At 36.2% G+C, this 25624-nt stretch overlaps 1 long non-coding RNA gene across 3 annotated transcripts in view; it reads right to left on the bottom strand.

The window, feature by feature from the left end:
- The window catches only part of LOC105482711 (uncharacterized), a 198725-nt gene that overhangs the window by 108515 nt on the left and 64586 nt on the right, over positions 1–25624 (bottom strand). For all 3 annotated transcript variants that reach the window (XR_011619533.1, XR_011619537.1, XR_987797.3), the window contains one exon: positions 9876–10079. This is a non-coding gene — a long non-coding RNA (uncharacterized lncRNA). The remainder of the gene's footprint in view (positions 1–9875; positions 10080–25624) is intronic.

Raw genomic sequence — 25624 nt, 5'->3', positions numbered from 1 at the left:
ATAATAAACATATATGTGCATGTGTCTTTATAGTAGCATGATTTATAATCCTTTGGGTATATACCTAGTAATGTGATCACTGGGTCAAATGGTATTTCTAGTTCGAGATCCTTGAGGAATCGTCACACTGTCTTTCACAATGGATGAACTAGTTCACATTCCCACCAACAGCGTAAAAGCGTTCCTATTTCTCCACATCCTCTCCAGCATCTGTTGTTTCCTGACTTTTTAATGATCGCCATTCTAACTGGTGTAAGATGGTATCTCATTGTAGTTTTGATTTGCATTTCTCTGATGGCCAGTGATGATGAGTATTTTTTCATGTGTCTGTTGGCTGCATAAATATCTTCTTTTGAGAAGTGTCTGTTCATATCCTTTGCCCACTTTTTGATGGGGTTGTTTGATTTTTTTTCTTGAAAATTTGCTTAAGTTATTTGTAGATTCTGGATACTAGCACTTTGTCAGATGGGTAGATTGCAAAAATTTTCTCCCATTCCATAGGTTGCCTGTTCACTCTGATGGTAATTTCTTTTGCTGTACAGAAGCTCTTTAGTTTAATTATATCCCATTTGTCTATTTTGGCTTTTGTTGCCATTGCTTCTGGTGTTTTAGTCACGAAGTCTTTGACCATGCCTATGTCCTGAATGGTACTGGCTAGGTTTTCTTCTAGAGTTTTTATGGTTTTAGGTCTTACGTTTAAGTCTTTAATTCACCTTGAGTTATTTTTTGTATAAGGTGTAAGGAAGGGGTCTAGTTTCAGTTCTCTGCATATGCTGTTTTTGTCACTATAGCCTTGTAGTATAGTTTGAAGTCAGGTAGCATGATGCCTCCAGCTTTGTTCTTTTTGGTTAGGATTGTATTGGCAATATGGGCTCTTTTTTAGTTCCATATGAACTTTAAAGTAGTTTTTTTTTTTTTCCAATTCTGTGAAGAAAGTCACTGGTCACTTGATGGGGATGGCATTGAATCTATAAATTACCTTGGGCAGTATGGCCATTTTCATGATATTGATTCTTCCTATCCATGAGCATGGAATGTTCTTCTATTTGTTTGTGCCCTCTTTTATTTCATTAAGCAGTGGTTTGTAGTTCTCCTTGAATAGATCCTTCACATCCCTTGTAAGTTGAATTCCTCGGTATTTTATTCTCTTTGCAGCAATTGTGAATGGGAGTTCACTCATGATTTGGCTCTCTGTTTGTCTTTTACTGGTGTACAGGGATGCTTGTGATTTCTGCACATTGATTTTGTATCCTGAGACTTTGCGGAAGTTGCTTATCAGCTTAAGGAGATTGGGGCTGAGATGATGGGGTTTTCTAAATATACAATGATGTCATCTGCAAACAGGGACAATTTGACTTTCTCTTTTCCTAAATTGAATACCCTTTATTTCTTTCTCTTGCCTGATTGCCCTGGCCAGAAATTCCAACACTATGTTGAATAGGAGTGGTGAGAGAGGGCATCCCTGTCTTGTGCCAGTTTCGAAAGGAATGCTTCCAGTTTTTGTCCATTCAGTATGATACTAGCTGTGGGTTTGTCATAAACAGCTCTTAATATTTCGAGATACATTCCATCAATACCTGGTTTACTGAGAGTTTTTAGCATGAAGGGCTGTTGGATTTTGTTGAAGGCCTTTTCTGCATCTATTGAGATAATCATGTGGTTTTTGTCTTTGGTTCTGTTTATGTGATGGATTACATTTATTGATTTGCCAATGATGAACCAACTTTGCATCCCAGGGATGAAGCCAACTTGATCTTGGTGGATAAGCTTTTTGATGTGCTGGTGGATTTGGTTTGCCAGTATTTTATTGAGGATTTTTACATCAATGTTCATCAGATATATTGGTCTAAAATTATTCTTTTTTTGTTGCGTCTCTGCCAGGTTTTATTATCAGGATGATGCTGGCCTCATAAAATGAGTTAGGGAAGATTTCCTCTTTTTCTATTGATTGTAATAGTTTCAGAAGGAATGGCACCAGTTCCTCTTTGTACCTCTGGTAGGATTCGGCTGTGAATCTGTTTGGTCCTGAACTTTTTTTTTGTTGGTAAGCTGTTAATTATTGCCTCTATTTCAGAGCCTGTTATTGGTTTATTCAGAGATTCAACTTCTTCCTGGTTTAGTCTTGGGAGGGTGTATGTGTCCAGGAATTTGTCCATTTCTTCTAGATTTTCTAGTTTCTTTGCATAGAGATGTTTATAATATTCTCTGATGGTAGTACTTGGCATTTCTGTGGGTTCAGTGGTGATATTGCTTTTATCATTTTTTATTGTGTCTATTTGATTCTTCTCTCTTTTCTTCTTTATTAGTCTTGCTAGTGGTCTATCAATTTTGTTGGTCTTTTCAAAAAACCAGCTCCTGGATTCATTGATTTTTTGAAGGGTTTTTTTGTGTTTCTATCTCCTTCAGTTCTTCTCTGATCTTAGTGATTTATTGCCTTCTGCTAACTTTGAATGTGTTTGCTCTTGCTTCTCTAGTTATTTTAACTGTGATATTAGGGTGTTGATTTTAGATCTTTCCTGCTTTCTCTTGTGTGCATTTAGTGCTATAAATTTCCCTCTACACACTGCTTTAAACGTATCCCAGAGATTCTGGTACATTGTGTCTTTGTTCTCATTGGTTTCAAAGAACATCTTTATTTCTGCCTTCATTTCATTATGTACCCAGTAGTCATTCAGGAGCAGGTTGTTCAGTTTCCATGTAGTTGAGCGGTTTTGAGTGAGTTTCTTGGTCCTGAGTTCTAGTTTGACTGCACTGTGGTCTGCAAGACCGTTTGTTGTAATTTCTGTTCTTTTACATTTTCTGAGGAGTACTTTACTTCCAACTATGTGGTCAGTTTTGGAATAAGCGTGATATGGTGCTGAGAAGAATGTATATTCTGTTGATTTGGGGTGGAGACTTCTGTAGATGTCTATCAGGTTGGCTTGGTGCAGATCTGAGTTCAAGTCCTGAATATCCTTGTTAACATTCTGTCTCATTGATCTGTCTAATATTGACAGTGGGGTGTTAAAGTCTCCCATTATTATTGTATGGGAGTCTAAGTCTCTTTGTAAGTCTCTAAGGACTTGCTTTATGAATCTGGGTGCTTCTGTATGGGTGCATATATATTTAGGATAGTTGGCTCTTCTTCTTGAATTGATCACTTTACCATTATGTAATACCCTTCTTCGTTTCTTTTGACCTTTGTTGGTTTAAAGTCTGTTTTATCAGAGACTAGGATTGCAAGCCCTGTTTTTTTTTGCTTTCCATTTGCTTGGTAGATCTTCCTCCATCTCTTTATTTTGAGCTTATGTGTGTGTCTGCATGTGAGATAGGTCTCCTAAATACAGCGCACCAAAGGGTCTTAACTCTTTATGCAATTTGCCAGTCTGTGTCTTTTAATTGGGGCATTTTGCCCATTTACATTTAAGGTTAATATTATTATGTGTGAATTTGATCCTGTAATTATGATGTTGGCTGGTGATTTTGCCCGTTAGTTGATGCAGTTTCTGTCTAACATCAATGATCTTTACAATTTGGCATGTTTTTGCAGTGGCTGGTACCGGTTGTTCCTTTCCATGTTTAGTGCTTCCTTCAGGAGCTCTTGTAGGGCAGGCCTGGTGGTGACAAAATCTCTCAGCATATGCTTCTCTGCGAAGGATTTTATTTCTCCTTCACTTATGAAACTTAGTTTGGCTGGATATGAAATTCTGTGATGAAAATTATTTTCTTTAAGAATGTTGAACATTGGCTCCCACTCTCTTTTGGCTTGTAGAGTTTCTGCTGAGAGATCTGCTATCAGTCTGATGGACTTCCCTTGTGGGTAAGCCGACCTTTCTCTCTGGTTGCTCTTAACATTTTTTCCTTCATTTCAACCTTGGTGAATCTAACAATTATGAGTCTTGTGGTTGCTCTTCCAGTGGAGTATCTTTGTGGTGTTCTCTGTATTTCCTGAATTTGAATTTTGGCCTGCCTTGCTAGGTTGGGGTATTTCTCCTGGATAATATCCTAAAGAGTTTTTTCCAGCTTGGTTCCATTCTCCCTGTCACTTTCGGGTACACCAATCAAACGTAGGTTTGCTCTTTTCACATAGTCTTATGTTTTTTGAAGGCTTTGTACGTTTCTTTTTACTCTTTTCTTCTCTAAACTTCTCCTCTCACTTCATTTCATTAATTTGATCTTTGATCACTGATACCGTTTCTTCCACTTGATCGAATCAGCTACTGAAACTTGTGCATGTGTCATGTAGTTCTCATGCCATGGTTTTCATTTCCATCAGGTTCATTAAAGGTCTTCTCTACACTGTTTATTCTAGTTAGCTATTCATCTAATCTTTTTTCAAGGTTTTTTGCTTCCTTGCAATGGGTTCAAACATCCTCCTTTAGGTTGGAGAAGTTTGTTATTACCGACTTTCTGAAGCCTACTTCTGTCAACTTGTCCTAGTCATTCTCCATCCAGCTTTGTTCCATTGCTGGCGAGGAGCTGTGATTCTTTTAAGGAGAAGTGGCACGCTGCTTTTCAGAATTTTCAGCTTTTCTGCTCTGATTTCTCCCCATCTTTGTGGTTATATCTACCTTTGGTCTTTGATAATGGTAACATACAGATGAGGTTTTGGTGTGGATGTCCTTTTTGTTGATGTTGATGCTATTCCTTTCTGTTCATTAGTTTTCCTTCTAACAGGTCCCTCCAGGTCTGTTGGAGTTTGCTGGAGGTCCACTCCAGACCATGTTTGCCTGGGTATCAACAGCGGAGGCTGCAGAACAGCAAATATTGCTGCCTGATCCTTCCTCTGGAGGCTTCGTCTCAGAGGGGCACCCAGCTGTATAAAGTGTCATTCGGCCCCTACTGGGATGTGTTTCCAAGTTAGGCTACATGGGGGTCGGGGACCCACTTGAGGCAGCAGTCTGTCCATTCTCAGAGCTCAAACACCATGCTGGGAGAACCACTGCTGTCTTCAGAGCTGTCAGACAGGGACATTTAAGTCTGCAGAAGTTTCTGCTGCCTTTTGTTCAGCTATGCCCTGTCCCCAGAGGTGGAGTCTACAGAGGCAGGCACGCAGGCCTTATTGAGCTGTGGTGGGCTCCACCCAGTTTGAGCTTCCTAGCCACTTTGTTTACCTACTCAAGCCTCAGCAATGGTGGACACCCCTCCCCCAGCCAGGCTTGCCATCTTGCAGCTCAATCTCAGACTGCTGCGCTAGCTGTGAGCAAGGCTCCGTGGGTGTGTGACCTGCTAAGCCAGGCACGGGGTATAATCTCCTGGTGTTCTATTTGCTAAGACCATTGGAAATGCACAGTATTTAGATGGCAGAGTCCTGATTTTCCCAGTACAGTCTGTCACAGCTTCCCTTGACTAGGAAAGGGAAATCCCCTGACCTCTTGTGCTTCCCAGGTGAGGGGATGCCCCACCCTGCTTCAGCTCACCCTCTGTCAGCTGAACCCACTGTCCAATCAGTCCCAATGAGATGAACCAGATAACTCAGTTGGAAATGCAGAAATCACCTGTCTTCTGCATCAATCACACTGGGACTGGAGCTGCAGTCTGCAGACTGGAGCTGTTTCTATTTGGCTCTCTTGGAACAGACCTAATTTGGTCTTAAATAAAGGTATGCCCTTAAGGAATTTACTAGCATTGAGGTGTTTGTTCTTTCAACCTGGTTAATCTTAGAAACATCCTATGATTAACATGTTTAACAAAGTCCTTCCAAAATTTTCAAAGAAGAGCTATTTCCAACTGAAATTCAAACTATCACAAATATTATGGTGAAATATCATTGAAATGAAAAGATATATACACAATTTAGACATCCTACCATCCATATACCTTTATGGGTGTAGGAGATAATGAATAATCACATGGAAATAGAAACAAAGCTAGAGGTCATTTTTATTATTCTTTTGTAAAAGAATTTATTTATGTTTTCAGTAATTTTCTGAAACTAAGACTTCAAGTTTTACTATATTTTATAGTGCAAATATTGCTAAATGAGAACTGTAAAATGACTGATCAAAAAGTGAAAATAATCAGCTAATTTCTTCTAGGAATGCTTATAAACAATTCTTAGTTCACAATGTATGCTCACATTTCAAGAAAAGTAATTTTCCTCCAATGAACTCTTTTATTGATAAAGCTCATAACTGATAAACTTTAAACTAGACAGGAGAGAAATATCCACATTTCTTTTTGATTGGTATTACTTCTAGCTGCCAAAACTCATAGCAGAGATTTGTGTTTTAAACAATGACTAAAAGATATCCACTTGTAGTTGTGCTACTAGAAAATCTACAATGTTGACTAGAAAACTCTTTATTTATGTTCAGAATATTGAGGTATTGTACAAGGATATAATTACTAAGGAAACTTTTCTGAATCCAGAAATAATAGTCCATATCTCCCATTGCTGGCAGTAAGTGGCACAGCTATTAGAAGACATATCAGGTTCATTAAACATTCAAATTCTGCTAAAAGCTTTAGATAGAGAGCAAACTTAACACACAGTCTTAAAATAAGAAAACTACTTTGGACGTGAAGAGCTCAAAAGAACTAGTGAGATCTCCTGGTCCATGTTTTCTCCACAGAGCTAAAAATATACTTTCTTTATTTAGATTAGAATTATATGGATTTTGCATGTCTTTGTATCTTCAGCCCTGGCATGGTGCCTAGAGCCTCATAAATTTAAAAGAAAAAAAAAAGCTAAATGAATGAAAGAAAGTAATGAGGTGATATTAGAAGAAGAGAGAGAAATAGAGGGGTTCATAATCAAATAAGTTTACCAAAACAACTTCACTCCCAATTGCACATTAACCATACTTAGCATATTATAATCTCCTAGAAGACCTCTGGTAAGTAATAATAACAATAAAGATAATATTTGGTTAAGTCCAACCATTCTTTTGCTGGCAATAGAAAATAAAATAATGCCCATATTGCTTTAGGCCTTGATTCTTCTGGTCCCCCACTGTATGAGTTCATTGTCACACTGCTATAAATAACTACCTGAGAGTGGGTAATTTAGAAAGAAAAGAGGTTTAATTAACTCACAGTTCCACATGGCTTGGGAGGCCTCAGGAAACTTACAATAATGACGGAAGGCAAAGGGGAAGCAAGGTGTGTCTTACAATGCAGCAGGAGAGAGAGAGAGAGCAAAGAGGGAGGTGCTACACTTTTAAACCATCAGATTAAACTATCAGATCTCATGAGAAATCACTCACTGTCACAAGAACAGCATGGGGGAAGTCTGTCCCCATGATCCAATCACTTCCCTCAAGGTCTCTCCCCTGACACATGGGGATTACAATTTGACATGACATTTGGGAGACACAGAGCCAAATGATATCAATCTTCCCCAGTCCCTCCCAAATCTTTTATCCTTTTCACATTGCAAAACCAAACATGCCTTCTCAACAATCCCTTGGAGTCTTAACTCATTGCAGTATTAACTGAAAAGTCCAAGTCCAAAGTTTCATCTGAGACAAGTCCCTCCTGCCTATGAGCTTGTAAAATCAAAAACAAGTTAATTACTTCCAAGATACAATGGAAGTACAGGCATTGGGTAAATGCTTCCATTCCAAAAGGGAGAAATTGGCCAAACAAAGAGGCTACAGACCTCATGCAAGTCGAAAACCTAGCAGGGCAGCCATTAAATCTTAAAGCTCTAAAATCTCCTCAGACTCCGTGTCTCACATCCAGGGAACACTGATGCAAGGGGTGGGCTCCCACAGGCTTGGGCAATTCTGCCCCTGTAGCTCTGCAGGGTACAGCCCCTGTAGCTACTTTCACTGGTTGGTGTTGGGTCTTGCAGCTTTTCCAAAGGCACTGTGAAAGCTGTCAGTGCATCTACCATTCTGGGGTTTGGAGGATAGCAGCCCTCTTCTCACAGCTGCACTAGGCAGTGCCCCAGTGGGGACTCTGTGTGGTAGCTCCAAATCCACATTTCCCCTTTGCACTACCTTAGCAGAGGTTCTCCACGAGGGCTCCACCCCTGCAGCAGACTTCTGCCTGGACATCCAGGCATTTCCATACTTCTAAGATCTAGGTGAAGGTTCTCAAACATCAATTCTTGCCTTCTGCACAACTGTAGGCCCAGGACCATGTGGAAACTGCCAGGCTTGGGGTTTGCATCCTCTGAAGCAACAGCTCAAGCTGTACCTTGGCCCCTTTTAGCCATAGCTGGAGCTGGAGTGGCTGGGATGCAGGACACCAAACCCTGAGACTGCACAGACCAGTAGGGCCCTGGACCTGGCCCATGAAACCATTTTTCCCTCTTAGGCCTCCATGCCTGTGATGGGATGGACTGCTGTGAAGATCTGTGATATGCCCTGGAGACATTTTCTCCATTGTCTTAGTGATTAACATGCATCTCCTTGTTCTTGATGCAAATTTCTGCAGCTGGCTTGACTTGCTCCCCAGAAATATATTTTTTTTCTACCACAGGATCAGGCTGCACGTTTTCCAAACTTTTATGCTCTGCTTCCCTTTAAAAAGTAAGTTCCAATTTTGGACCATCTCTTTCTTCACATATATGAGCCTAAACTTTTAGAAAAACCCACGTCACTTCTTCAATGCTTTGTTGCTTAGAAATTTCTTCTGCCAGATACTCTAAATCATCTCTCTCAATTTCAAAGTCCCACAGATCTATAGGGTAGGGGAAAAATGCTGCTAGTCCCTTTGCTAAAACATAGCAAAAGGGGCCTTTACTCCAGTTTCCAATAACTTCCTTATCTACATCTGAGACCACCCCTGCCTGGACTTCATTGTTCATATCACTGCTAGCATTTTGGTCAAAACCACTCAGCAAGTGTCTAGGAAGTTCCAAACTTTCCCACATCTCCCTGTCTTCTTCTGAGCCCTCAAAACTGTTCCCAGTTCTGCCTGTTACACAGTTCTAAAGGTCCTCCCACATTTTCAGGTATCTTTATAGCAGTATACTCCACCATGAGTACCAATTTTCTGTTTTAGTCTTTTTTCACACTGCTATAAAGAACTACTTAAAACTGGGTAATTTGTTTAAAAAAATAAGTTTAATTGACGCACAGTTTCACATGGCTGGGGAGACCTCAGAAAACTTACAATCATGGTGTAAGGAAAAAGAGAAGAAAGGCATCTCTTACATGGCAGCAGGGGAGAGAGAGCAAAGGAGAAAGTGCCACACTTTTAAATCATCAGGACTCATAACTCACTCAATATGATAACAGAAGGAGGAAAATCTGCCTCCAAGATCCAATCACCTCACTGTAGCTCCCTCCCCTGACACGTGGGGATTACATTTCAACATGAGATCTGAGTGGGGACACAGAGCCAAACCATATCATCTTCCTCCCAAGCCCTTTTCTTTGTCTTCCCCACTCATATAAATCCAACTCATTTTTCAAGTTCAGGTCTTGATTTTTAAGTTAAATCTTCACTGGTTATTCTATTGTAATCCTTCTCTCTTATGAAATTAAGGCAATGATTCTTAGGATAATATTAGCATATTAATCTGTACAAGCACCTGAATATGCTTTATCATTTATCATTAAAGAATTTTGTGGACTAGAACAATTATCATCTTAAAAAAAGAAGTCTGAGGTTTTCCAGTGTCTATGGGTTTCTGAGGTTTGCTCCGAATAACGTATCTAATAACAACAAGAACAAAACAGCTATCACTTATTGAGTGTTTACAACTTGACAAGAAGTTACATATATTAAGAACTCTGCAGATATTATAGTATTTAATCCACATATCAACCCTGTGAGATAGTGTGTTAATTTTCTATTGTTGCACAACATATTTGGTGTTTAATAATACTCATTTACTATCTTACAGATTGAAGGATCAGAAGTCTTGGCTGGCTCACCTAGAAACTTTGCTTGGGGCCCCACAAGGCCAAAATCAAGTGTCAGCTGGGCTAGGCTCTTACCTGGGGCTCTGGGGAAGAATTCACTTCTGAGATCATTCAAGTCTGAACAAATTCAGTTTCTTGTGGTTGATTCCCTTTTCTTGCTGGCTGTCAGCTGGGGGCTACTCCCACCTCTCACATTTCTTTACATGTGGCTTCATCCTCTTTCAAAACCAGCAAAGGTTCATCAAATCCCTCCATGTTCAGAATCTCTGATTTCCTTTTCTGTCATCAGATGAAGAAAACTGCATTTATTATCTCATATGACTAGATTAAGCCCAAACAAATAATCTTTCTTTTGCCGTATAGCTTAACGTAATCGTAAGAATGATATTTCATCATATTCACAGGTTCCACTCATATGCAGAGAAGACATTATACAAGGGTGAGAGTCATCAGGGACAATTCTTAGAATTTTGGCCAATATAGATAGGTTCTGTCATTATTGCCATTTTTTCAGATAAGGAAACTGAGGCACAAGATGGAGCCAGAATTTGAACACTTGTTTAAATACTGTTTTGTGCTATTTCAGTTAAATCATGCTTTAATTCCATTGTTTAAGCTCTACCTCTATAAATATCGCCTTATATTTCCCTGTACTTACAAGCTTCCCTAGATCATTATAAAGGTCTCTGGAACATCTGTTGAAGTGAACAGCCCTTGTTACCTAGGATAAATGTGTTAATTTCCTCTTTAACATCTTTCTGCTATTCTAAACACCAAAGATAGAATCAACTCTTAGACCATCCTGCTTGTTTGATGAAACTATAAGCATTTACAGATGTTTTCAGAACAACTTTTATCTCCTGCATATTGAAACAAAGCCTGTTATAAAAAAAGGAAGAAGAAAAGTTAAACTAACTTTACTTTGAGCTAGGTTATAGAGATCACTATATAACTCAGGCAGTAAAATTTCAATCCCAAGGAATTCATTTTTGCCAATAGCTCTTCTGATTTCTTTGAAAATGTCACTTACTCAAACAAAATTCAAATACAATTAAAATTTATCTGGAGTTTACCTGATAAATACTAGTCAGGCTCAGTATAGCATGTAGAGTTCAAACATTGATTAAGGTATGATGTAGACTGAGAGAGATTTACAGTAATTAATGTGACACATGAATGTATGTTCTGTGCCTGTTTTCTCCTTATTCTTCACATATATTCATGAAGTATGTGTAAATTAAAGTCTCTGAATCTTATAACTGGCTAGGGTATGTGAGTAAAGTATTTAACCTCTGTGGGTCTTGTTTTTTCCTTGTCTATAATTTAAAAATGGATAAAATAGATGTTATTCTCACAAATCTCCCATCTATCACCATAAAATGATAAATTCCAAGTAAGAACTGAGAAAAAAGAGAGCTGAGAAATACTGCATTAACCAAACATCTCATATTTTAATTAAAGCATTATAATGTAACATATAACATTTCTTCAAGTGCATGAATAATAAGAAATAGCTATTCAGAGCTTTGTCTGCTTTTAAATCTGGCATAAACAGTTCTCCTAGACATAAGGGGTAAAAACATGGTGACCCCCACCCCAGTCACAACTAAACCCCTAGATTGATTCTCTTTGGCCACCTGGGGTTTCTTTTTTTCTGTTTTTTTTTTTTTTCTTCTTTTTTTCTTAAAAGTTAATTCAATTTCTTTTGGGTAAGACATGGTTTTTGGATTTCTATACTCCCTAGCATGTCTAGTTTGCTCTGCTCATTTAAGTAACCTGTACGACCATGCCATCATTGAGTTTGAAATGCATGATTACATTCAAACAATGTTGGTTAGAGATTGGGAAGTCTTTATTATTGTTGACAATATAAGTATTGAAAAAGCATTTAAAAAAATTTTTTTAGAGATGAGGTCTCACTCTGTTGCCCAGGCTGGTTTTGAATTCCTGAGCTCAAGTGATCCTTCCATCTCAGCTTCCCAAAATGTTAGGATTACAGGCATAAGCCACCATGACTGGCCTGAGATATTTAAAGAAAATAATAGCATTGGATTTTCTGGAGTATTTCCAATAAGGACAGACTCTAAACTGAAAAATGATTTCCAGAAGAAAAAATTAAATGAATGCTTTAAAGCTTTCAGCTTAACATTCAGTAATGAACAATAAATGCACCTTTATATAAACTACCAAAATGTGTTTCATGGGTAATTTCAAAACCTACTTTACTCGAGTGACAGTCCAACAAGTGATTATGGCGGAATCTATTGCAAAATAGTACTACTCACTATAAATTTGATAAGATACGCTGAAAACAGAAGTGTTCAGTTCACTGAAATTGTAAAGAATAATCATGATCTTCAAAGTTATAAGATAAAGGATACACATTCATATTTTATTTACTCAGTTTTATCATCTGCTCTTCAAAATCTTTTTCATTATACTGTTTCTTTACTTTGAAGTGGGGTTTGTGACCCACATGAAGTAATCATTACCATGGCAAGTGTCCAGATTGTTAGATATTGGAAGCCAAAACCTCATGTATGAGAGGAGCAGCCTCTGAACCCCTTTATTATTCATGTTGAAATCAATGATATACTATTTAGCTACTGTTCTTTGTAAAACCATCTGGTTTGACCTGTTTTGAACAAAGAAACTTATTTTTTTCTTCTTAGTTTCTCCCTTGCTACAACACAGTTTTTGTTAAGATCATGTCAACACATCCTTCATAAATTCATTACAGAAATAGACAGAGCCCAAGCTAAAAACTCAAAAGGCAGGGTGGTACTTCAAATAAATTGGGATTTACAGGTGGTTAGGAGGGAAGAAGGCCAGAGTAGTGAAGTGTCAGCAAAGATCGCTGATGATTCCTTTAGCTATAAGGTAATGGTACCCATCGGGGTCTTTGTCCAAATCTTCTGAGTGATATTGACAATGTTAGAGAGTTTTATTTGAAACTGAAAAGATAAATTACACAGAAAAGCAGTACAAAGTGGTTTTGGTTGACATTATTTCTTTAGATTCATTGTAAGTCTGAGTTTGCACACCTATATATAAGAAGAAAATTGTGAACAGTATGATGGTAACACAATTCAGAATACAGTGTGGAGAAAGTAATCACATGAGTCAATATGACATGTCCTTGACCAAACTTACTGTGCTTTTTAAAAATTTTTACTTTTAAGCAAAGATACAATACTAAAGATTATTTTGATAACTGCAATTTGATAGCATCTACCAATGTGGATATAGTTACAACTAGATCTGTAAGACTGAATTTATGGAAGAACATATTGGTCTTCTGTTATGCCTAAAACTATTCTAAAGTAATGTATAGATAATTGTCACGTTAAAAAATTCTTTTAACATCTTTAATAATATTTAGAAAAAATATATATAGAACAAAATCTCTTTTACAGTTTCACTAAAAAATCTCTCATTTCTACAAGACACGTATGTCTAAAAAGCATCTGTTTTATGAGCTTTTGTTTGTTCAAATTCTTCACACACATATCTTAGGGCATTTTTGTGTTTGTTTTAATCATACTCAACTATACTTTCTATGGAATCTTGTTCTTATATTATTTTTAGCTTATTTCAGTCTGCTTAAACAACATATTTTTAAATGCAGCATATATGAACTTTTTTAAAGTTTCTACAAATAGTAAACCTGAGATGGAGTAGAATATTCTTCCTCAATGGAATACTTGTTACAAATGTATACATATAAATTTTAGTGAGTATTTAAAATACTAACACATTTAACACTTGAATGAAATATTGATTTTATTTTCTGTGCAAAAATGTCACCACTAAAAGTAGATACATGCTTCATTCATTGCACACATTGTTCACTCAACTTATATGATTTACTGAATTTTTTAATTTTACCATGTTATAAATGATACGTGTTGATAAACATGGGGTGACAAGTATTGCTAAAGCAATCTTTCACTCTATAGATTGAACATGTTATCAACTGAGTCTGTATCAATTTAAGATATCATTATAACAGCATAAATTTTAGAATATTCTTAATTGTTCATGCAGATTTGTAATAATGTCAAAGTGTTGTGGGCTAGAAGAAAAGGTAAAAAATTCATTGATGCCAGTGGTTTTGACTAAACAGCAGTCTGTGGGATAATTTTTTAAATGGCCTGCTTTTCTTTATACATTGAGCACAGAGGAATGACTTTGCAACTCAGGAAATACTAAAGTCAGTCCTCCATGTCACATTATATGTCACATCATAGTACCCAGCAGAACTCTTTCAGTCACACTGAAGAATCCATTATGGAACTAGAGGCACAACTTAATTCTGTTTAACAAATGTGTGCTGAGATTTTAATATGAACAAATTAAGGGAATTGTTGAGCTGTTGAGAACAAGTTGTAGACAGCTTGGGTTCCATTTAGGTGGGACTAAGGGCAAAAAGGTTTACCTTTTCTGTGGTTTCCAAGGTGATTATCTGACCATATTTTCCAATATTCTCAAGGTGTTGGATTGCCGGCTCTAAAACCACTCAAAATAACCTATGTCTTTCTCTTCTTATTTTGTTCGAAGAGTCTTTTCTAATCCTCCCAAAATTCTCTATGATACACTTATTAAAAGTAGACACACAGAGTAAATCCTAGAGTGCTTTGTTATCTGGATTTGCCGTGGACCTTTGCCCTTCAGAATATGAAAAAGGATTCCAATCAAGATCATAATGTTTCAAGTCATATTTAGAGATAATTTGGCAGGGTGGCTTTGAAGAGAATAGATAGGCTGATCAGCTGTTTTCCAAATGTTCATACCAATTGCTTATGAAATTAAAATTTAATGTATCAATTTTGTATTTAAGATCTTGTCTCCCAATATTCTTCCTCCTGTCAAACTCTTTACAAATCCAGGAAGAGACTTTCTGCTTTCCAAACCTCTGTCATATTATTTCCTTCACCTAAAATTTTCTTCTACTGCTATGTCTTCTAAAATCTAGATATCCACATTTATAAAGTGTGGCCTAATTTCTATCTTTTATGCCAAACCACCCTTATCTTTGATGAGCTCTCTTTGGTGCCAGTCTAAATTGGCACATATCTTAGCCCTTCTTTTCTGAGTCCAAAATGCAGATCTGATCATGTCATTTCCTTTGATATACTTTATAAGTTTTACATTAATTTGCTCTTGTTTGTTGTGGAAGTCGTGTCTTGTGCTTCTAATTTGTGACAATGAGTGCAGACCTTAATGGAACATCAAAACTATCACATAAAAATTACTACATGTGGAATTAACATAGTGTGGTATGAGCAGTGAGTGAGTAGTTATAGCTGACCCTGAGTGACTATCTCTAAGATGTCTCCCAATGATCTCCACCTCATAGTATTCATAACCTTACACAATGCCCCTCCTTGAATGTGAGCTGGACTTATGGACTAACTTATAATAAACAGAGTACAGCAAAAGTGGTGGGATACCACTTCTGAGATTAGGTTACAAAAAGACCGTGGCTCTGTCTTAGACTTCTTCTGTTGCTCTTTTGCTAAGCTCACTTTTAGGGGAGCTAGCTATGGAGAAGCAAACATGGCAAGGTCTCTAGCCAACAACCATTGAGGACCTGAAACCTGACAAAAGCACATGGATGAGCTTGTAAGAGGATTCTTCTCTAGCCAAATGCTGAGATGATTGCAGTCCTGACCAACAGCTTGGTTGTAGTTTTGAGAGACACTCACCCAGAGGCATCCAGTTAGCTGTGCCTGGATTCCTGATTTACAGAAACTACAGATAGTGTTTGTTATTTTAAGCTGCGTTGTTTTGAGTGTTTGTTATATAACAATAGATAACTAATTCATATTTGGGTAGCTGCTACTGGAATACTAACATAACAAATACCAAAAATGTGAGAGTACCTTTGGGCTGAGGAGAAGGTATTGAGAAGAGTTTTAATAAAAGCTTAAAATGCCTTGAACACACTGTTCATAGGATTTTAGGCATTAAGAATACTGCAGGTGAGGGCTTGCATAAAAGTAAGGAAAACCTTACTGAAAAGTTAAGGAAAGCAGATACTTGATAGGTGTTGGCAGAATATTTAGCAACATTGCTGGGAGAAGTTATACATAATGTAGAAAGTATGCCTAAAGAACTGTGATGAGTGATGTGGTTAAGGACATTTTGAAAATACATGTTGAAGATGCCACCTGGTTTCTTCTTGCTACTTACAGTAATATGCAAGATGAGACAGCTAGAGGTGAGGACTAGTAAACAAAAAAGAGTTAGGACTTGGCTGGGTGCAATGGCTCACGTCTATAATCCCAGCACTTTGGGAGGCCAAGGTGGGCAGATCACAAGGCCAGGAGATCAGGAACATCCTGGCTAACAAGGTGAAACCCTGTCTCAACTAAAAATACTAAAAATTAGCCTGGCGTGCTGGTGAGTGCTTGTAATCCCAGTCACCTGGGAGGCAGAGGCAGGAGAATTGCTTGAACCCGGGAAGTGGAGGTTGCAGTGAGCTGAGATCGCGCCACCGCACTCCAGCCTGGGCAACAGAGCAAGACTCCATCTCAAAAAAAAAAAAATACATAAAAATAAAAATAAAAAGCCAGGACTTGATGGTTATGAAGATTCTTAGCCTCTCTCCACAGTAAATGATGCTAAAAGTAAAGAAATGGCTTCTGAGCTAACATGAAATCCATGGTTCTGACAGAAAATTATGATGTAACAATGAAGTTGATGATGTGACTCTCAAACTTTTGTTAAGACCTCAGAAAGATCAAAGGTTTTGCTCAGTGTACTACTCAGTCACACAAAAGACCAGCAGAGAGACTAAATATGTGCCTCACAGATTCTTTCAATTAAGCAACAGGGTCACCAGGAATTTTTTTTAATTTTACTTTAACTTCTGGGATACATGTGCTGAACGTGCAGGTTTGTTACAAAGGTATACATGTGCCATGGTGGTTTGCTGCATCTATTAATCCATCATCTACGTTTTAAGCACCACATGCCTTACGTATTTGTCCTAAATGCTCTCCTTCCCCTTTACCCCGATCCCCTGACAGACCCCAGTGTGTGATGTTCCCCTCCCTATGTCTCTGTGTCCATGTGTTCTCATTGTTCAGTTATGAGTGAGACCACACAGTGTTTGGTTTTCTGTTGCTGTGTTCATTTGCTTTGTTAGTTTGATGGTTGCCAGCTTCATCCATGTCCCTGCAAAGGACATGAACTCACTCTTTTTTATGACTGGGTAGTAGTCCATTGTGCATAGGAGTTACATTTTCTTTATCCAGTCAATCACTGATGGGCTTTTGAATTGGTTCCAAGTCTTTGCGACTGCAATAGCAATAAACTCACATCTGCATGTGTCTTTAAGTAGAGTGATTTATAATCCTTTGGGTGTATACCCAATAATGGGATTGCTGGATCAAATGGAATTTCTGGTTCTAGATCCTTGAAGAATTGCCACACTGTCTTCCACAATGGTTGAACTAAGTTTAAGGGCATTGTCCTTCAGTCATCTTAGGAGGAGCCCAAGGTACAAGAGGGCTCACCTAGAAGAGATCTGTAGAAGTGATTTTTGAGTAAACTCCAATGAAATACACAAGTGGCTCACAAAGTTTTTCAAAGAATTATTACGGCAGCAGAAAAACTACTAGCATGGAGTGACAGAGACAGACAGTACAAAAGGCAAAGAGGTAGTTAGACTTTCACAAGTCTACTGGCCAAAAGTGGACTGAGAAAACTACTTATCTGAAAACATATTCTACTTTTCATGAAAAAGGAGGAATACTCACAGGATAGAGCTAAGAACCTGAAGAATTATTTCTCAGGCCTTGAAATTAATTAATCCAGAAACTTCCAACATTTACACCTAGCTGGATTTTTGAAGTACTATATCAATGACTTCTCTATGTCTCAGTTTTAAAGATGATCTGTAGTGATTGTCCTATGCCTGCCTCATCACTGCATTTTAAATGTGTTTGGGTGGGGGAAGCAGATATTCCCTCCATAGGTTCATAGTTCTATGGATCAAGGAGAAGCATACTTACTTAGTTATACTTAACAAACTATGCTCGAGGGGCCTCACCTACATCTAGACCTGATTTAAATGATGAAACTCTAGATTTTCAACTCCCATTATGGTAGAATTAGACTTCTGAAAAACTTTGAGATGGTGTATGTTTTGCACGGGCAGCAGACATGAATCATTGGACACCTTGGGACAGACTGATCTTGGCAGCCTTTAAGATGGTTGATCCCCACCTTCTAGTGTTCCCATCCTTGTGTAATTTCTTCTTATTGTGTGTTCCTTAAACTTACTGACCAGTTTCTAATGAATAAAATACAAAAGAAGCCCTAAGTTGTCACTTCTGAAATGTATTTATAAAAAGACCATGATTTCTATGTCAGGCAGCCTTTCTCCTTCTCTTGCTGGCTCACTCTGAAGATAACCAATTGCCATATTGTAAGCAGCCCCATGAAGAGGCCCAAGTATCAAAAAACAATATCCATCAGTGTCTAAAGGCTGTCAACAGACATATACGTGAGCTGGGAAGTGAATCCTCCCCCAGTGGAGCTTTGAGATCACTGTGGCATTGGCTGATACTTTGATTATAATCTTGTAGGAGACCTTGAGCCAAGGGTATTTGACTAAGTCATTGTAAGTTATTCCTGACCCACAGAACTTGTGATACAATAAATGTTTGTTGTTTTAAGTCACTGAGTTATGGAATAATTTGTTGCACAGCAATATAGTAATAATGTAGCTTACCTGAGAAAATGTTTAAGCTGAGACATACATTATAAGGAGACATCCAAACACACATCAAGTGAAGAACATTCTAGACAGTGCTTAGAGCTGATGGAAATATACTCAAGTACTCACAGCACATGGTATTCAGAACCAGAAAGAAGGCCTATGTGTTACTTTCTTCCACAGAGTGGAAGAAAGTAAAAGTGGTATAAAGTGAATTTGAATAGTAGAGAGAGGACAATTTATTTAAAGTTGTAAAGATTTGTCACAAATTTTGATTTATTCCAAGTTTGATGGAAAGTCAGTGATGGATTTTCTGTAGTCAAGGAGTTTGTCTTAAAAGTTTTTACTCTTGCTGTTTTTAGAGAATACATTCTACAGAGAGGGACACAAGGAGAAGAGGGACAGTTGATATAGACATCCTTTAGAAAGCTATTACATTTGTCCTGGAGAAAGTGATGGAAACTCAGAGTGAACTATTGGCAAATATATTAAAAGATTTGAAATGGATTTTGGAGGTCATGCCAAGAGACCTTACCTATAGAGTGGATAAGCAGAGTGAGTAGATAAAATTGTTGGCTAGAACTATTAGATGAAGGACTCATTTGATCTCATATACTTAACAGAATTGCAAGCACTTTATAGTTGCAAGCTTTGTATTATACTCCCTTCAAAGTCACACAATTCCTAAGATAGAATGTTTTGTTGGTTATAGAATAATACTTACATATGGATTAAATATATCTCATTTATTCTGATAGTCCTGAGTTTTTAAAAAAAAAATACCTTCTCTGAGCTTCCGTGAGCTAGCATTTCTGCCCTCAAATAAAAAGTAATAGCTAAAAATTGAACAATTATTAAAGCACTTTTTGTAATTGAAGGAATTAAAAAGTAAATGGAGATACATAAGGATAACAAAGGTAGCTAAAGGAAAACCTGATTATGTTTATATTGGTTGGCTCCCTTAGGGAGAATTTGGTTATAACAATTTATTTTGAAACTGCCTGGCTTCTCAAATTCGATATTTCACCCATATGTACTGATTGGTTCTGTTAATATATTGTTAGGACTGCAGTTTCACAAAAACGCCAGGTATTATAGATGAGCTTGGATAAAATAAAATTAATAAGGTCCCCCAAAGGACCACTGACTTTGTCTTAATAATCTCCATATACAGCAATTTATTTCCTCATGGTTTTCTTCAACTATTTTCAAACAAATACAGAATCTATATTTTATAGCTTTCAGAAATTTCCACTTAAACCCATATGTGACATTTGTCCATAATACTAATTAGAATGAGGATTTCAACATGGACTATAGGAGGGGAAAACATTTGCTACTGTGCTGGTTGAGCACTTAATCATAAGCTTTCAAGGATTCCAGTAGAATTTACATATGCCACCATTTTGCAGTGTGAGCTTCAGTATTTTCATGTGTCCATTTCATTTGGTGTCATCTCATCACTCAGCTGCTTCTCATCAAGCCTTAGATTGCAGGTTAGAGACATGATTTAGCCTGATTCCTTTCTTTGCATTTTGCAACTTTTGACAAATCAGAAGCAAACTTTGTTTTCTGTCTCATCTTTAAAATAGTTCTCCAAAACTCTAAAGTTTATTTCTTAAATGGTGTCGTTTGAAACTTGTAATTTATTATTTCTAGCATAAGAGCAAATTATAATATCAAACTCCTTCGGAAAACCAATCTCCTTACTAACCAGAGATGACTTTCTAGTCTTTCTATTGCATTTAGTGATCAACTTTAAATATCTCAATTAGGTTTCCAAATATGCAATATGTGTCCATACAGAAATTCCTTTAATTTCTGTTTCAAAATGTCATTTAGTATAGTTTTCAGCATTTTATTAACTAACTGCATGAAATCATGCTAAAAAGATGAAACTGAATTATTTCTGTGAATATTTTTAAGTACTCACAAAGGTTTTAGACTTACAAGTAGTGTGAAAACACTAGAGCAGTTATCACGGCAATAAAATTATTGAGAAACATTAAATGTAAAGTTCAAATTAACATCATGATGATACACCTTACTAGTGTTTTGCCCAAAGAAGGTAAAGTTGGGGTACTTTTTTTTTGTTTTTGTTTGTTTGTTTGCTTGTTTGAGACTGGGTCTCCCTCTGTCGCCCAGGCTGGAGTGCGGGGGCGCCGCCTCCGCTCACTGCAAGCTCCGCCTCCTGGGTTCACGCCATTCTCCTGCCTCAGCCTCCTGAGTAGCTGGGACTACAGGCACCTACTATCACGCCCGGCTAATTTTTTTTGTATTTTTAGTAGAGACAGGGTTTCACCGTGTTAGCCAGGGTGGTGTCGATTTCCTGACCTTGTGGTTCGCCTGCATTGGCCTCCCAAAGTGCTGGGATTACAGGCATGAGCCACCGCGCCCGGCCAAGTTGGAGTACTCTTAATGAGCTTTAAATGCTGCATCCTCACACCACTGTAGTATTCACCAAAGAAGAATCCAGAATTAAGTGAGTTCTTGGATCCATGGTAAGGGAATTTAATTATTGTAGCTATTCCTAATTCATTGTTATTCATTCAGTAAGCATTTGGAAACATCTGTGCTATATTAAGTAGTTTTGAAATAAATTGAGGGATATAAATAAGCATGGGCTTTAAAACTTATATTAATAAACATAATAGATAAAAATATAAATCCTCAACAATCCTCACCTTTTTAACTGACCACCAATAAGTGCCTAAAGTAGAATTAGAAATCAAATTTATCTGATGCTTAACCCACGCATCACCCCACACTGCAAAATATACATTAAAGTTCATAACTGCTACTGTTTTTATTTATTACAACTTTGCTTCTCTGGTTCATCTAATTTTCCACTATCAAATAAATCATTAAAACTTTGGCTGGTTGAGTTGTCCATACGTTAGATTATCAAGCATTCTCATTTGTGCAGGGTCCTTAATAACTTTAAAATAGCACTTTGTGTAAGGAAATCCTAATTTCCATATATATATAATAAATTATATATAATATATATAATTTCATATATATAATTTCTTCATATTTAAAAACAACAGTATATAATTTCAATGTTATATGTTATATATTAATATATATTATATATTTATATATTATATGTTATATATTATATATTAATACATTATATATAATTTCATATTTCTTATTTATAAAACAGATCAGCATATAATTTCTGTTTTATATATAAAATATATAATATATAATATGTGATTATATATAATATGTAATATATAATTTCATAATATGTAAAAATCAGAAATATATAATTTCACTATTATATATTATATATACATAATATAGAATATATAATTATGTATAATATATACATAATATAGAGTATATAATTATATATAATATAGAATATATATAATTTCATATATATAATTTCTTCATAGTTAAAAAACATAATGGTATATCATTTTAATGTGATATATAATATATAATATAATTTCATGTATATAATTTCTTCATATTTAAAAAACATAACAGTATATAATTTCAATGTAATAAATAATTGCTTTCCATGTCTTAAGCTTTCTGTTAAGTAACAGTTCATGGTATTCTTTTCTATCAAAAAAAAATTGTCCCAAGCTGTATTCTTATTGTTTTACCAATGTTGGTAATGGTTATATTTCTAATTCCTTAACATGATTGTGAAACTCATCCTGCGGATACTCTACCTTGGTTCTTCTGTTCCCAAAGTTAATCAACTATGTTTTCTTAATATTTTGTTGTTAGGTCTTATTTTCAAACTTTTAACCTATGAATTACTTAGTACCAACATCTCCATATCTTCTTAAATTTTGAAATATCTAACTAAAACCAGTTCCTTAATACTAATCTTTCCCATGGAAAATTCATCATGACGAATTATTTTACCCTGAATACAAAAGACTCCAGCTCGCATTTATACATGTTCACTTTTCGGTCACAAGACCCCTTTTATTTTATGATATTTCATTCAATTTTTCATTGTTTTTTTTTTTTTCTGGAGAATAGTACACTTATTGAATTCCTATTGTTCATTTTGACAACTTTTACAAGAGAGTAAGAAATATAGTGAATGGTGACTATACCCTCATCATTTATCATTTTCATTACTTTCTTGTGGATCTCACCCATAATTCAGACTCTTTCCAAACTGAAATACACTTTGAATATATCAAAACTCATTTATTTATTATAATAAAATATGATTTATATTTTATAAATCAAATATAGAATGTAAAATATTTACCTTCAATTTTATGGCCTTTCTATGAAAAATTAAAATTGAATAAAGCTATTTATTAGATCCTTTTAGACCTAATGATGGGATCTAATAAGAATTAATGAAATGCATTTTCCTCTCAGTTGTATCCCTATTAGTATTGATTGATTGGTTAAAATATTTCTATATCTGAGCTATAATTTAGTCACAAAAGTTCACTAAAATTGACTCCTGCAACAGCAAATCCTTAATAGTTTTTTCTTAGGGAGATTCTGCTAATGTGCCTAAAAAATAGATCCCACAGGCAAATACGTTTGGCAGATGCTGCCTGTTCTGTAGCTCCCTCTAGGAGATTTACAAATGTATTTGAATAGCCAAGGCTTTAAAACATTCTGGAGTATAGAAACTTGTTTTGCTTTGTTTAACACACCAATCTCCATTTAATTTGAACATAGAACACTGTTTTTATACTCCACCATGCCAATATGGTGAATCAACAGTCCATCAGACACAGGTACTGAGAACCTGAATACCTCATTTCCTACATTCATGCTATGTGATCTAGAGAGACCTAATTTTCAGAGAAATTGTTTTAAACAACGTGATGGGGTGTTTTTCAGAAAATAATCTCAAAAATGTTATAACACCGTAATATGAAGGACTGTGGTAAATAGTAAATAAATTTGAATCATGAAAACTCTATGCTTTTTAGAGAAATAATGTTAGAGATTGAAGATGTGACTAGTAATCCTTTCTATAATACATTGGCCAGTCTTTCATCATTTGTCCCTAAGCTTTATGGGTAGACAATGTCACAAATTTTTCCACTTGGCTACAAGAAGAATGACATTTTTCTAGTGGCCATGTGTCTTGTCTAGTTCTGAAAGGAGTGTTTTTCAGGGAACATGAAATTGAAGGTTTCACAAAATTGAGAAACTGCAGATTAGCAGTTGTGTGAAGTGCTAAATTGACCAAAATCTCATTTAGGAAAAGTAAATAATAACAATAATTGCAACCATTTCCTTAGTGTTAATCATGTGCTAGACAGTGTCCCAACCAGGTACTAGTCAACGAAAAAAGGAGAAACTTTCATTTGAGTTGATATTGATAAAGTACCACACGGTGTATGCTTTATGTGCTCTAAAACATGGCCCTTATTTGTAACTAGCACTTAAGAATAATAATCTTACCTTAAATAAAATGAAAAATATTATGTAACTCGGTACCCATCACTGTTTGAAGATATAATGATTTGGGGGAAGGGGGAGAAGTGAACATAACTTTTAAACCAATTATTTTTTCTACATTAGACAATTCTTCCATTTACTTCAAACCACATACTATGTAGCTTTGATATATTGCATTATATATTTTTTTAGAGAAACAGTACCCAGTGTCACAATAGCATTATGGGAATTAAAGAGGATTTATCTTTTTTCTCTCTGCCAAGAACTGAGTTTGAAGTCTACAACCAGCTTAAACTAATAACTAAAAGAAGATTCCTCTAGGATATCTCATTATTCCTTCCATCTTCTCCTATTTGTATCACTAACCATTTGTTATATTTGTCCATTAGTAATGGGATTTCTTTCAGAAAATTTTCTGAAATAGAGTTGTTCCAAAATACTATAATTTTTATTATTTTCAGCTACTTTTAAGTTTTTTAAAACTTCACCAAATCAGTTATAAGGGACTGAAGTCTTATTTCTGGCACATATCTATCTGTGTGAGACCACAGTTCCAATATTCTGACAAAAAAATTCTGCCTTTCTGGTTTTAAATTAATATGCTAAAGATTATTGAGTTTACTTCGGATGATGTTCTTAATGTCAGATGAAGAATGATAGGCTCCTTTCACATTACGCATTAAACCTTAAGCCTAGATTTGTAACTATACAAACCACCAATTGGCCACTTTAACCAGAAGATAAATACTAATTAAGAAGTCGATGGTCTACTCCTAAGACCTGAGCACGATCTCAGTTATAACCTAACCTCACCACTTTTTAATGGGGTTGCCAGAGAAAGTCATTTATTGTCTGTCAGTTTCTGTTCTCTTATTTGGAAAATGAGGCTGTTACTTGCCATGTATATTTGAGAGTTAATGTGAAGGTTGATTTGATAGGGCTTTGTGAACTCTGAGTGCTTTGTAACCCAAAAGAAGTTTACACAAAGGTATTGGCTATAATGAATGGGGTTTCGACATGTAAATTTGGACACAAGACAAACATTCAGTTCATAACAGATATACATTCAACACCACACTCTACTTTTTATTTTCATCTTAACATGCTTTCAATCGGCCTTCTATTCATCTAGGCCATCAATCAATCTACCATATTCTAGGCATTTTGCTAGTTCCTAGGGAGAAAAACAAAAAAGCAAGTCATGAATCCTTAAGAAATCCATCTTCAATGATAATGACTTGTACACAAAAGTGAAAGCTATGAAAATTATCTCCCTTGAATTGAAAATTGAAAACATAATTCATCACAAAGGTATATTCTATGATGAGACGGAATTAAATGATCCACAGTGGGGTTTATAAAATTAATGCAGACTTATACTTCTATCCAGGATACAGTAATAGTTTCCTGCCTGAAACAAACAAAAATCAAGGAAAATATATCTAACAATGGTTTGACAGGCAATACAAGATGGTGATCCCAGAGAAATGGGAAAAATGTCAGATGAGGCTATGATTTCCCATTGTATTGCTTCAAGAGAATGTCCAGATCATGTGCAGGGAGGAAAAACTCAAGCAGAAGGCTGTCTGAATTCTATTGATGCAGCTGAGAATCTGGAAAGGACAAAGTACCCAGAGATTACAGGACAAACTACTGAGGGGAGAGACCGCTGCAGAGAGGAAGAAGG

Source organism: Macaca nemestrina, chromosome 1 (assembly GCF_043159975.1).
Source record: "Macaca nemestrina isolate mMacNem1 chromosome 1, mMacNem.hap1, whole genome shotgun sequence".
Classification (NCBI taxonomy): domain Eukaryota; kingdom Metazoa; phylum Chordata; class Mammalia; order Primates; family Cercopithecidae; genus Macaca; species Macaca nemestrina.
Note: the sequence above shows the minus strand (reverse complement) of the source record. Positions and strands in the feature narration are given on the sequence as shown.